The sequence below is a fragment of the Alexandromys fortis genome, unplaced genomic scaffold, assembly GCF_014885135.2.
Source record: "Alexandromys fortis isolate MF-2015 unplaced genomic scaffold, M_Fortis_MF-2015_v1.1 scaffold_9, whole genome shotgun sequence".
In the NCBI taxonomy this organism is placed as follows: domain Eukaryota; kingdom Metazoa; phylum Chordata; class Mammalia; order Rodentia; family Cricetidae; genus Alexandromys; species Alexandromys fortis.
In genome coordinates this window covers 14,177,770-14,189,339 of record NW_026067892.1, presented here as the reverse complement: position 1 = coordinate 14,189,339, position 11,570 = coordinate 14,177,770, and positions in this window count along the sequence as shown.

The following is an 11,570-nucleotide window of genomic DNA, read 5'->3' as shown; positions in this document are numbered from 1 at the left end:
TTTTTTTTTTTTTTTTTTTTGGTTTTTCAAGACAGGGTTTCTCTGTGGCTTTGGAGCCTGTCCTGGAACTAGCTCTGCAGACCAGGCTGGTCTCGAGCTTGTGGTGAGTTTAACACCAAAAGCTAGGGTACCAGACAGTCATTAGTCACCAAAGCCACCCTGGACGGTGGCTTCCAGATTCATTGACTCATTTCCAAGCAAAATAAAATTTGGAAGAGGCATGAGCAGAGTAAATGTAGATTTATTAAGGAAAAATGTGAAAGCGGTCCCGAGAGTGGGAGGGGCTCCGAGGGAGGGAGACTGTTAGGTTGCCTGCCCCGTGTCCTTTTGTCCAGAGCTGGCAGGAATCTGGTGGACACTCAGGTACTTTTTTTATTGAGCTTAGTCACTTTTTTGTTTTCTTTGCTTGGGTCCAGCCAATAGGGCATCTACACGCTCTGTTAGTGGGTGGTCCCACCCAATCAGAGGAGTGGCCATGTGTGCTCATGATCCACCATGGCTTTGCAAGGGAGTTTGCTCCAAGTTCAAAGTGAAATATATTCCACGCCTTGTTTTGGAAAAAACAACCTTGTCAGTAGTGGCCCCGCTCTATCGTAGAGCCAAGTACAGTTTAGAAGTGGAGCAGCTGCAAGACTGTGGGTAAGAACCTCATCTGACTACTTTATACTCTCCTTCCAGATTAAAAAAAAATGTGATTAAATGACATTAAGCGGTGTGCTTTTATACTGCAAACTGCTGTGGGGTGATACAAAAGACACTTCTAGGTGTGTTTTTAAAAGTGACACACAAGGGACACCAGGCAGCCTGCATAGATCTACTTTCTTTTTTGTGTCTCTGTTGTAATTTTTTTTTTTTTTTGTAGTTCCTGTGGATTGTATTGGCTTTTCCTGAATATAGATCATGGAGCAGAATGAACAGGAGTTCCTGTTGGAAGCATTTGTCGTTATTCTGAGTTTCCACAGCATATTTTTCAAAAGAAAACTTCTTTTTTTTTCCTTCTAAGCACAAATTATCATGCAATCAGAGTACCGTGGATTGCTGTTGAGAAAAGCAAAACATGCCTTGAGTTAACTGCACATTTCCAGAGGACGTGCTGAGGTAATTGACAGCCAGCATCCGAGCGCCTTGGATGCCTCTAAGCCTGCAGCCTTCAGTTTAATTAGATAATTAGCCCCGGCCAGCCCGTGATGAATGCACAGGCAATTAGCAATGAATTTGGGCTGCTAAAGCCTATTTTTCCTCTTTTGTGTTCCTTTGCCGTCATTAACAGTTTTAACTACTGAACAATTTATATCTTCACACTAACAATCAACTTTATCATCATCAAATTCTTTGCAAGTGAGAAAGCAATGAGACCTGATGTTGGTCGCACAACATTAAGTGATTATGTTAAGTAATGCCATCTATTTGCCTGGCCATCCCGCTGCTGCATTGTGCCAAACAAATAGGGCTTTTAGAAGTAGTGCACGCTCCGTGATTTCGATGATTGCTTTATTTGTCAAACTCAAGCAACTAGCAAGAGCTGTGCCTCAATTTGTAGTTGTTTCTGAGTCGCTTTCGAATAAAAGAGAAGTTCCATAGTTTCTTCCAGAGACGAGGCCTGCAGAGGAGAGGATTTCTTCCTGGCTTAGTGGTCCCTAGAGCTGGGACAATTGGCAGGAGCATCGGTAAGAGAGAGAAAGTTCCATGGGCTCACGGGCGAGGAAAGAAGCCACTGAAGCCACTGTGGCCTTCTCTCAGACGTTCCCCTGCACGTCTTTCCTGCCATTCTTGGCCTTGCTTTGGGAATGACAGGAGAGGAGGGCGACGCAGGTGGGCGGCGCCTTCAGCAGGAGAGGCGAGGCAGGCAGAGGTCACCAGCAAAGGACATTCGAATTCCCAACACTTGTCCTGAACGCATTTACGTTGCTCTGGTTCTGGATATGTGGACCAAAACTCTGAATTATATCTCAGGCAGAAGCGAGTTTTGAGACGTGGACATTTTAATTCTCCAGGCTGTTTTAAGTTTTGTGCACCCACAGGAGGATGAGTTGTAGTAGCAGAAACCAGTCTGTCCCCATCACAGTTTATGGTGTCCTTCAGAGAACTCTGCTCTGCTTATTCACAGCCTCATAGGATTTGGGAGATTAAGCCCAGCATTAGAAAATTAGTCAGCCAACTAATAGCCATTTAGGAATCAATTAAAGAAATATATTGCTTACTACTTAAGGAGAATAAAAAATGGATAAACAGAATTTTTCTTTGGATTGGAATATGAATGCTGGATTATAATTCTTATCTTGAGACTCCCCATCTGGCTGGTCTTGGAAATACTTTCTTCCCACAGCGAAGCAGTAACTAGCAATTAAAGTTTCAAAATTGCCAATTTTAATCATGACTTCCACTTCCCAAATAGAAAACATACATGAACTATATAAAGCTTCTTCCTTTTACTCAATTTGTTTTGGAAAGTAATTTAAATAATTCAGAATCAAGCTTATAAATCTTCAAGAACACAGGATAAAGTCTTCTGGACCCTAGTCCCCTTTGCTTTGAAGGTGGCACAGGAGTTTCACGGGCATTGGTGGCTTCTGTATAGCAGCTAGCACACAACCTGACACTTGGTACTTGTTGGTGATGTTCTCTGTGTGTGGGATGTCTAGCAATACTCTCAGCTTCTTTGTTCTGCAGCAGTAGCACCAGATTCTCTACCTGCCCATGCACCAGAACCATCTAGGCTAATACCCCCAGCTAAGAACAGTGGTACCAAATAAGACCATGGCAAGTTTTTACTTTAAAAGCATACTTATTTGTATGTGGTTATGTCAAACATACCACATATATTTATAGACATGTGTATATACATACACTACACATGTATAGTTTGCATATAAAACAGTGTATACATATAATACACATGTATATTCACACACATACCCATTTATATAAAATGAGGTAAGCGAAATTTGGATGTCTAGATAACCCTTGGTTAGTAGTTTTTGTTTGTTTATTTGTTTTTTTTTTTGTTTTGAGATAGGGTTTCTTTGCATAACCTTGGCTGTTCTGGAACTTGCTCTACAGACCAGCCTGGCCTCAAAGAGCTCTGCCTGCCTCTGCCTCCCAAGTACTGGGATTAAAGGCGTGCACTACCACCCTACCCAGTTTGTCTTAATAGAGATAAATCAGTCAGAACCTTAATGGTTCGGAGGCTCCCTGGTGAAATACTTCTGCACCCAAACTGTAGCTGGCCTTCCTAGTGGCCTCTGCACACTAGAAAACCCTGGCCCTGCTCTTAGAATGCTGGTGTCCCCAGGAGCATCTTTTATAGCAGAGTGAAATTTCAGACGAAAGCTAAGGTACTGCCAGTGCCTCCCTAGCTTCTGCCTGACATAGTCTTTCAGGCATAGGACCCAGGAGAAGTGTACCCCAGCCCTAGGAGCTACTGGGTGAGTGGGCAGGGCCTTGGTGAGAGAGCAATGAAACAGGGCAATCTCTAAGAGGCTGCCCTTAAAGAGTTAGTCCAGTTGCTCTTACCACATTAAAGTGTTTGCTTGCTTTTCTCCTTTTATCTTTGCTTTTCCTTTTAAAAATTGTTTTTATTGAGCTATATATTTTTCTCCGCTCCCCTCCTTTCCTCTCCCCTCCCCTCCTTTCCTCTCTCCTCCCCTCCTTTCCTCTCCCCTCCCCATCTACCCTCTCCCATGGTTCTCATGCTCCCAAATTTACTCAGAAGATCTTGTCTTTTTCTGCTTCCCATGTAGATTAGATCCATGTAAGTGTCTCTTAGGGTCCTCAGTGTTGTCTAGGTTCTCTGGGGGTGTGAATTCTTTCAAACATAATGAATAAGCAGACTTGGCATTTTTAGCGGACGAATGAATAAGCAAACCATGACCTACCCAGACAGTGGGGTTCAACCCTAGAGAGCGACAAGCTATAAAGGCAGTAGCAGATATGGAGGAAAGTTACCGCATGGGTCTAAGTGAAAGAAGCAGCTTCGAAAAGACTAAAAAGTCTGTCTGTGAGTCCAACTATATGAGACTTTGGGGGAAACATGACTATGGTGGTAGATAAGAGTTGATGGCTGCCAAGGGTGAGAGGAGAGGAACTGATGAATAGCCAGAGGACAGGGTACTCCTAGATACTAGAACTACTGCTTACGGTGCAGTAGTAGGGGAACATGCCATATAAATTTGCCCAAATCCATAAAGTGTACACAGAGTACAGTCCTAACGTAAACCAGGGGTTCTGAGGCATGATGATGTGTCAAGGTAGCTCATCAGCCGGAGCCAGCGCCCCACTCTGGGCAGGGGACTGCAGAGGCCTCTGACTGAGGACTGCACATATGGGAGCAGATGGTGTTGGAGCCTGCACCCTCTGCTGATTTTTATGTGAGCCTGTTTCGGGTGTTCAACACCCAGTTGAACATCACAGAAAGAGAAAAGAATTCTCCTTGGAGCTGGAGAGATGGCTCAGAGGTTAAGAGCACTGGCTGTTCTTCCTAGAGGTCCTTACTTAGTTCAATTCCCAGCAACTATATGGTGGCTCACAACCATCTGTAATTCGATCTGGTTCCCTCTTCTAGCCTGCAGACAGAACACTGTATAAATAATAAGTAAATACATTTTTTTTAAAAAAAGAATTCTCCTTTGCTAGTTTTGCTCCTCTGACTTTAGGCTCTGGAGTTTAGCATTTGACCTCACATTTTTAAAGCCCCTGTGTCTAGTGAATAAAATGAAAGTTGTCATAAAGATGCAGCCTTCGGTGGCATTTGGGTCACAGGATGCAAGTCAGGGAAAACATGTGCCCGCCAGTTATCCTTCGTTGCCTACCACATGCATTGGGTTGTGCCTGCTCCCTTCTCTCACCTCTCATCTCGCCTTCAGTATGCTTCTGCCTCCCTCTCAGAGACAGAGATGCTCACTGTATGTTGCTGTATTCTGCTTGACATTTGGCACAATTCTCTCCCTCACTTGCATTTCTGTGCCACTGTTCTCTGAGCCCAAATCTTTTGTTCCTTTCTGATTTTCTCGGTGCTTCTTTGCATGTTGCAGTTTGGTCTAGCGGTCCTTCCTTGCCACTCCTCCCCCAAACCCTTGAGGGAATGGCAACCATTACGCTCCTCCTCTTCTTTAATGTGGATAATCATTTCTCTTCCTCTTAATACATTTCAAACTACAATTCTGTTGCAGGGACCTGTTTGCAGGAACAAGTCCTATAGCATAGCACTTACCAAGTTACCCCTCGGCCTTGACTAAGTTAGGCTAATAGACTAGTTACTTTCATCGTTCCAAAGTAACAGGAGGAAACAAGGGAGGGAAGGCTCATCTTGGAGCATGGGTTCCAAGGGCTCAGTCCATAGTTGCTTGGCCCATGCTTTTGGATAGAGCATCACGGCAGTGGGAGCATGTGGCCGAGGAGACTCTTCACTACATGGTGGATAAGAAGCAGAAAATGAAGATGGCTATAACCTTCAAAGGCACATCCCAGCGGCCCACTCACTCTCCCTCCACCCCAGTTCCTGAACCTGCCTCTCCCTCCCAACAAGGAAATCCCTGTGGAAATTTTCAGGAGATCTGGATGACTTCAGGGATGTCACTAGTTTATTCTCAGACTCATCAGCGTTTTCCAGCAAAATGGTGAATGGATGAAATGTAGTCTATACTTGACTTTAGAAGTTCTGTGAAAAACACACTGCCCGTGAAGAAGATCGCGGCTCAGATGCCAGCACATGCTCTAGATGTGACTGGCACCCCAGGTCAGCCTGTCTTATGTTGCTTCCAGAATATTGGACAGCCGATAAAAGAGCAAGCCAGTCAAGCAGGTGCGCCCGAGCAAGCTGGTAAAGGGAAAGGACCTCTGTTGTTAAAACAGTTTATCCAGACACTATTTCACAACCGAAAATTGCCTGCTTTCCCACACTTATTAGTCAAGCCTCTCTTCTATTTAATGTATAAAATAATAGTTCAGTTTTCTGGGGCCCCGGGATTTCCCCTGCACAAAGGTTATGGGTGCCTTTTCATATCTCCAGGCTGGGGAAACCCCACTCTAGGCAAAGGGCCAACTTCAGAGCCAGCAGCTCATTAAGGAGATTAGAGTCTGAGCAACCACAAAGATAATGACATGGAAGACACAAGCGGAGACAATACCCGCTGCTCTGACCAAGCGACCTTGCTGTCTTAGAAAGAGGAGGATGATATAGAGGATCATGTATCATGGATGCCAAGTGAGAAAAGATGTTCGCTTCCACTTGTGGCAGTGTGTTTTATGGGTAAATCTTCCAGAGACTACAAGGCCATTTTTATCTTACGTGACTCCAGCAGGTGCTTTATAAAATGAGATAAAAAAAAATCCATCTTGGAGCGGGAGAGATGGCTTAGTGGTTATGAGCACTGGCTGCTTTTCCAGAAGACTGGAATTTCATCCCCAACACCCACATGGCACCTCACAACATCTGTAACTCCAGTCCCAGGGTTCCAGTGTCATATTCTAGTCTCCAAGGGCACCATAAACACATGGCACACAGACAAACATTCAGGCAAAATACACATACACACATACACACACACAGAAAAAAATAAAAATATCAATCTCAATACTGCCCAGTCACAATTTCTCTGATGAACATAGGCACAAAAATTTTCATTAAAGCACTGGCAAGCCAAATTCTAGAACACATCAAAAAGATCATCCACCGCAATGAAGTTGGCTTCAGTGCAGAGATAGAGGGATGGTTCATCGTATACAAATCAATGAATGCAATCCTTTACATAAAGGATTTAAGGATAGAAGTCTCAAGATCATCTCAATAGTTACAAAAAAGGTTTTTTTTTTGATAAAAATCCGATGCCCCTTTACCATAATATCGCTGAAGAGGCTAGGAGTAGAAGAAACACACGTTATCCTAATAAAGGCTGTTTCTGATGAACCCAGAACAAATATTCTGCCCAATGGAGGAAAACTGAGAGCATCTCTCCTGACATCAGGAACAAGTCACAGTGTCCACTTTCTCCACTCTCACTTAATATAGAGCTTAATGTCACAGATACAGCAATAAGACAAGGAAACAGAAGGGATACAAATAGGAAAGGAAGAAGTCAAAGTATCCTTTTTGTTTTGCTGTTGATTCTATACATAAGAGACTCTTAAAGACTTCATTCACCAAGCAAACAATCCTTAGAGCTGAGGAACACTTTCATCAAAGTGGCAAGATTCAAAATTAACTTACAAAGACTGGTAACCTTCTTATAAACCAAAAACAAATGCAAAGAAATAAGTCATGGAGACAATCCTATCCACAGTTTCTATGAAGACACCAACCCCCAAATTACAGCTAACTAAGAAATGGTAAGGAAAACCCTGAACCACTGGAGAAAGGATTTGGAGAAGACACTAGAGGGAAAGACGTATCACACTCAAGAACTGGAGGAGTTAATAAAGTGGAAAAGGCTACTGCCAAAAGTAATCCACAGATTCAGCAATCCTGTCAAAATTCCAGTGCCATTTTTCACAGAAATAGAGAAGTGTCTTAACATTTATATGGGTGTACACAAGACCCCCAAAGGCAAATCAAACGAACCAAAGGCCTAGTGCTCAAGTTATCCCATACCTGATTTCTACAGAGCCATAGTAAGAGAATAGTGGACCTTCTCTACCTTTCTCCTGCCTCACAAGGACCGTGTGACTTCAGCCAGCCACCTTATAGCTTGTGAGTTTCCCCCTTTGAGACTAAGAGCATCACACGCTTCTGCTCGCCTGGTTCTGGTTGCTCTAGGGGGATATTGACTTGGTTTGTGGAGGTCCTCCATGAAAACCACGGCTGGGTAGAAAACACAACTGCTGAGTGTCAGGTGTGCCCCCCCGAGTGCATGTGTTGAGAGCAGCCGTCAGTGCAGCAGTGTTAAGACACAGGGCCATTAAGAGGGAGTGAGCTCATGGGGCCATGGCCCTCACATGGATTAATGAGGGGTTGTCGAGGGCGTTCGCGATAAAAGGATGAGTGATCTCCCTCCCTCCCACCCGCTCTTTTTCTCTCCTTTTCATACCACCTTTCATCTTGGGTCAGTGCAGCAATAGGGCCCTGACAACATGCCAGCACTTTTATATTAGATTTCTCAGCCTCCAGAGCTGTGAGAAATAAATTTCCCCGTCAGAGGTATCCTTTTATAACAGTAGAAGGTAGACAAACATGATACTAGAGTCCTCTGGATGGAGTCACTGAGGTCTGTAGCCCCAGTGTAGGGGGACAGTGGCGCCATCGGCTGTGGATGCAGATTGAGCATTGGCCTCATTGATATGCTTACCACCCTGTGGCTCATACTAATGTGCTCATAGGACACTTCGTTTCTGTTGTTTGAAGCATAAGCCAGTTTCTCTCCTCTACGTCTGGACATGCCTGTACACGTATGTGTGTTTGTTATTGTGAGCGTGGTTAGAGGTCTGGGTCTGGGTTTTAATTTTCCCTTTAGTATTGCAACAGATAGATTTGATAAGTAGACCTTTGCCATCTCTACCCCAAGTCACCAGTAATGCGTTTCAGTGGGAGCTTTCAGCCTGCAGCACAGAGGGGACACCCACCATTGCTTTGGAGGGTCTATGTGTCTATAGTCACTCTGTGTCCATCTTGCTATTCGTAGCACTCGATGTATTGCCTCCCCTGGTCTGTAAGAGCCTTCACATGCTATGAGGAATGCTGACTGGAAGGACAACGCACAGATCTGGTGTTTCTCTCCTCCCCCCTCCCCGGGTGGATTTGCTGTGCCTGTGGGGATTCTTGGGACCCTTTCTCACCGCGGCCTCCTCTTGGCAATATGGCTGTATATAAGCCTCTAAGAAAGGTCAGGATATAATGCAAACTATTATTTTTATTTTCCCACTGCGATCAGTTTTGTGACTGTAGGCGAGACAGTTCATCTCTGCCGATTTCCCCTTTAAAGGAAGCCCTGCGCAGTGATGGGCATTCTGTTATTTAGAGTCCCATGCCTAACGCTGTTCTAGATAGTGTCTAGAAACAGCAAACACGCCGCTGTGCTTAGCGACTTTTTTTTTCTGGAAAGAAAAATTTAAAAATGCGTGTCAGATGACATTTTAAGAAAAAGATTTATTTATTTATTTCGTGTGCATTGGGGTTTTGCTTGCATATATGTCTATACGAGGGTGTCAGATCCCCCAGAACTGGAGTTACAGACAGTTGTGAACTGTTATGTGGGTGCTGGGAATTGAACCCTGGGTCTTTTGGAAGACTAGCCAGTACTCTTAACCACTGAACCATCTCTCCAGCCCCACTAGATGACATTTTAGACATTCAATCACATTTTAAATTTTTTCTATGAAAAAATCTAGATAAACCACTTAATAGAACCTAATACTTCCTCCACAATTTTCATTATTTATATATCTGGTTATATATATATATATTTTTTTTTTGGTTATATTTTTGTGTGTCCAAACATTTTCCTTTGCTTTTTTTTTGCAAGAGACATATACATAGTTATGTAGAAGGATTAGAACCCCAAATTATAGCATTTTAAAAATAAATCAGCATCTTTATTCCTGTGAACATAGTTCTTTTCTTAGGCCAGGCACCTCAGGGCAATAGGTTGTGGGTAGTTGAAGTGAAGTAGATAACCTGTCATGGTTATCTCCAGGAGGACCTCAGAGCCTGCTGTCACCATGGCCAATGCTGTGCCTCTTGACTCTGTGGACTTCAGATTTGGTCTTGCTGAGGCTGCTGTGGCATTGTGGGACATGACACGAGAGCCTGAACACATCAGAGAGCTGTCCTGTGTCCACAGATGGAGCCTCAGTAAGAGAGAGAGTGTGCTTCTGCTGTTGGCGGTGAAGCAAATGTCTTAACTGACATAGAGCGCCTGGGACTTTGGGCAGAAAACCAAAACCAAGTCTAAATCACGAAGAAGAAGGAGGTTTTCTTTGTTTGTTTGTTTGTTTGTCTGTTTGTTTGTTTTATCTCACGTATTATGAGGCTCAGGAGTCAGCCATTTCAAGGTTGGCGAACTCAGAGATTCCACAGAAAATAACTTTTAACTTATTCAATCTCTTGACCTTTTTCTGGGTTAGCCTCTCCTGGCTACTGGTGTTTCAGACGTCATCATATTCTCACCCATTTTCTTTGAGATGAAGAAAAATAGAGTTTTCTTTCTCTCTCTCTCTCTCTCTTTTTAAATCAAGGAGGAAGCATTTCCTCCCCTAGAAAGTTATCAGGAGACTCCAGAATGATGGTAGAAACCGTCCCTAAACCAGTGGCTGGCTTGGGAATAGAATTACTGTGACTGTCGTGTGTTAAGACAACTCCTAGCCGTCTACAGGGGCATCTCACTGAACTCATAAGACAGAGCGTAAACAAGGTCAAACTTCAGCTAAGCACCAGTTGGAGCGAATGGTTGTGAAAGTGTATCCAATACTGATCACTACTAATTGCCACAAGCATTTTCTGCTTGAGTTGTGTGTCCGTGTCTGTGCATGCCCACGCGCATGTGTGGAGGTCAGGGGCCAACATCTGGTGTCATTACTCAGACATTGTCCACCTTGTTTATGAGAGTCTCCCACCGGCCCGAAACCTGTTGAGCTCCAGTCTCTACCTTACCTGTACTGGGATTTCAAGCACACTCTACCAGATCTGGTTGTTTTTCAGTGGGCTCTGGCCACTGAACTTGGATCCTCCTGCCTCAGAGCCATCCACCCAGGCCAGGTCTTTGGAGAAACGCAGAAAAAAAGATACTTTGTTTTGCCTTCTACCTTCGCGGAAAAGAAGGTAGACATATTTTGTACAAACAGTAGAAGTTATGGGTTCTTTGTAATACTGAAAAGAAAATCTTTCCCCCCCCCCCCCCCGCTTTTTGAGACAGGATTGCTCTGTATAGCCATGGCTCTCCTGAAACTAGCTCTATAGACAAGGCTGTCCTTGAACTCAGAGATCTGCCTGCCTCTGCCTCCTGAGTGCTGGATTAAAGGTGTGTGCCACCATGCCATGCCTGAAAAGAAAATCTTTTTTTCCCCTTAATATTTTCATTAATTACCTGGGAGTTTTGAACAGTGCACCCCGATCATACAATCACACTCACTTTCTATTCCTCCCAAGTCCACCCTCCCACCCTTGCACTCTCCCCAAAAATAAATAAAACAGCAAAAACCCCACCCACCAAGTCCAATACACTCACTGAAACATGGTCAAACTCCCAGTGGCCTGCCCCTTAAAGAACACTGAGTTGTGCTTTGCTCCCCGTTCCTCAGCATCTTTGTCACAGTTTCTAAGGACTCCTGTCAGTAGCTTCCTGTATGGACTGCCTCTTTCTCCCCTCCCTCCCCTCCCTCCCTCCTTCCCTCTTCCCCTTCCTCCCTCCCTCCCTCCCGCTCCCCCTCCTTCCTTCCTTCTTTTCTTCTTGGTGGCAGGGGGAGGGGATTGTCATAGAAGCCTTCGATGTCTCTCATTCTTAGTTATGGGTCTGCAGCCATTGACACCATTGCAAAAGAAGCTTCCCTGCCCATAGCAGCAGTGGCAGCATGGATCACAGACACCAACATGTCCTGAACTTCCAATCAACAGAGAAAATAGCAACAAGGGCAGGCCTACTTAC